The 3099-nt window shown below is 50.8% G+C and overlaps 1 protein-coding gene across 1 annotated transcript in view; it reads left to right on the top strand.

The window, feature by feature from the left end:
* The first annotated feature begins 2780 nt into the window (after window positions 1-2780).
* HMGCS1 (3-hydroxy-3-methylglutaryl-CoA synthase 1) overlaps window positions 2781-3099 on the top strand; it is a 19755-nt gene continuing 19436 nt past the window's right edge. Inside the window, exon 1 of the mRNA XM_057364737.1 lies at window positions 2781-2888. The gene's annotated coding sequence lies outside the window, so the exon portion shown is untranslated. The remainder of the gene's footprint in view (window positions 2889-3099) is intronic.

Below are 3099 nucleotides of genomic sequence, written 5' to 3'. Positions count from 1 at the left end.
GAGAACTATAATTAATTACATAAGACATTTGGAATAAGATTCACCAACAACTTCAATGATATTAATGCAATCTTTACGAGAAACTAGTGTAAAACAATTGTAGACTATTGCAACAGCAGCATTGGCAGATCCTTTCTTGTGAAGAAACAACTGAAATTTTTCTGTAAGTACCCCCTTGTAATACACTCCATGACAGGAAAAGCAATAAAGCTGAATAAAAAGAATAACACTATTGACAACAATTAAAAATAAATTGTACTGATGAATAAGGAAAAGTAGATTCTAAATCTTAGGCTATAAAGAATTAGACAGCAAACTAGTCTGCAAGAGGAGGATGTCTGGAATTGATATCAAYTTAAATTTGCATCTGGATCCATAAACATTCTGAGACAAAAACATTGCTGTTAGCAGCATAAAGACCAGGTAAATCTCTACATATCTGGTAGAGGTACATAGGCAATGGGAAAGAAAGAAGTAATATTGATCACCTCTCCAAGCTAATTTTAGTAATTTTCAGGAGGTTTTTTTATGATATCTGTAGAAGATACTGTGTAAAACTGCATTTAGTGTTGACTATACATACACACACACACACACACACAGAAAAGAAATATTGCAAAGCCCAATTCTGACTTTTATCATTTTGAAAGCAAATCAGACATTTATCAGAAAGAAAGCCTTCACCTGAGGGCAGGTTCCCAGGAGGGCAGGTTTGTGCTGTCAGGAGCAGCAAGAGCAGGTGCAGCTGGAGCTGTGACAAGGTGGCAGGCAGGGCAGCGACCTCACCAAGGGCACGGTCTCACAGTGCCCAAACAAACATGTAGAGCAGGGACAGTGACAGCAAAACACAGTCAACCAAAAGTCCAGGTTTCCAGACAAGTCTGCAGAGATGAGTAGGTCGGTGAAGCTGAAGTCAAGTCACTGGGTCAGGATCAGGAAGGGTCATACCAGGCACAGGCACACTCCCAGTGCCCCTCTGGCAAGGGCCCAAGTTTGAACACAGCTCCCAGCTGAAATAGAAGAGGTCACCAAGGGGGCTCCATCACAGTGCTTTCTCCAGGACAGCCYCATCCCAGGCTACCTGAGATATGGGAATCAGAGCCAGCCTTGGGTACAGGCAGCTGAGCCCCCAGGGACTGGGGAGATGGACTGCTTCATCTACTCCCCAGCACCTCTTCCATAAACCCAGGAGAGTCCAGGCACCTCCATGTCAGGAAACATTTTGCCACCAAAGAGGCTGGTTTTAGGAACTAATTTTGATGTCTAGAATAAGGACACAGCTGTGGTTCTGGCTTCTTTTGATTTGAATTTTTTTTTTTTTTTTTTTTTTTTTTTTTTTTTTTTTTTTCGGTAGGAATAGAAAAGAAGGAATTGCAGTTTTAGAGTCTCAGAGCAGAAGATGAACTTTCCTAACAAGTTCCTTTAGTCTAGGCACAGGAGGTAACAGTGTGTCTACATGATGTAACTATGCCATCACCCACTGAGTTTGCATTTTATCAACGTGTTTTTTCCAGAATGACAAATGGAACTGGCTTGTACACAGCTTGGCACAAGGTTATCAGGAGACTGCAGGGTAACACGTGCRAACAAAATTTCTCTCAATATCTCAGTAATATTTTTCAATCCTTGCACTACAGATAACTATGTGACAAATTCGTGATGATTTTGTATCACAACAGCTCAACTAACAGTTACAACTCAAAACAGATTGAACAGGGTAGGAGTTAATACTTCCMATACTGGCTTTTCCATTTCCTTTGCAGTGTTTTTATCAGCCCCTAAGATRGTGGTTTAACACCCTGGAGTGGTGTTAGGTGAATAAGGTGGTGTCTTCTGGCTACAGCAGTCAGATCTCACAGAACCTGACAGCTGCTAAGGGAGTACATTTTCTTGACTTGAGCAGGAAACTCAACACAATTATCCAGGATATAAAATTTATGTTTGACTGTTGTCAAGCAGCTTCTCATCTGCAACAGAGGTTTGCGCTCCCAATTCTCTAGGGGTGTGCAGCAATGGATTAGGTGGATATAAATCATCGCACGGCCTAAAGGCAAGTGAGGCTGGCAGCAGGAACCCACACATTAGCTAATTGCCAATTTGTCAGACAGCAGTAACCCCGTGATGTGCGGCTTGGCATACGAAGCAGATTTAACGAGCTCGGACGACAATGTTACGGGAAGATCCAGAGCAGGGCAGGGCAGGACATCCATCACATCCTCCGTGAAGCAATTCTTTTGGCAGAGCCCCGTGCGAGCCCCGGTGCCGGGGCACGCCGAGGTCAGGATACGCCGGGGCTGGAACACACCGGGGCTGGAAGCGCGGGGCCGGGATGGGTCGGGGCCGGGATGGGTCGGGGTCGGGGTCGGGATGGATCGGGGTCGGGATGGGTCGGGGCCGGGATGGGTCGGGGCTGGGCCCAGGGCCGGGATGCTCGGAGCGCCTCCGGCCGGGACACGCGGACACTCCCGTCGCCAGGCAACCGCCTCACGCCCTGCCCGAGCCCTTCCTACCCTCACCCGCGGTCGGCCGCGCGCTCCCATTGGCTGGTTCCGCGCGGCGCTCGGCTCCCATTGGGCATCCGCCGCCTCTGCCGCGTCCCCATTGGCGCAGCGCTCTCTGCCCACGCTGCGTCACTTTCTCACGCCATTCCCCCCGCCCGCTCCGCCCGCAGAGCGCCGGGCGGGGGGCGGGGCCTGGGGCGGCCGAGGCTGTGATTGGCGRGCAGCGCTGCCGCTCAGGGCGCGCGCCGGGCGGCGGGCGGTGCAGCTGCTTAAAGGGGCCGCACGCCCGCCGGGGGCCGGTGCTGTCCTGAGTGCGTGCGGAGCCACACCGGGAGCGACAACGGGAGCGACATCGCGAACGACACCAGGAGCCATCACCTCCGACGGGTGAGTGCGGCTCGGGGCGCGGATGACCTCGGGCCGGGAGTGAAGGGCTGCGGAGCCGTGTGGGGGAAGAACGCGAGGGGCGGTGGGGCTGTGAGGGGGAGCCGCACGCAGGGTCGGCATAGCTAGGAGCGGTGTTTGCAGTGGATGCGAGCGCGTTTGGAGGAACGCCCGTAACGCGGCAGAGAGAAAGTTTAAAAAAAAAAAAAAAAAA

The sequence above is a fragment of the Malurus melanocephalus genome, unplaced genomic scaffold (assembly GCF_030028575.1).
Source record: "Malurus melanocephalus ecotype Western Australia unplaced genomic scaffold, MMel_1.1 scaffold_41, whole genome shotgun sequence".
NCBI lineage: Eukaryota > Metazoa > Chordata > Aves > Passeriformes > Maluridae > Malurus > Malurus melanocephalus.
Note: the sequence above shows the minus strand (reverse complement) of the source record. Positions and strands in the feature narration are given on the sequence as shown.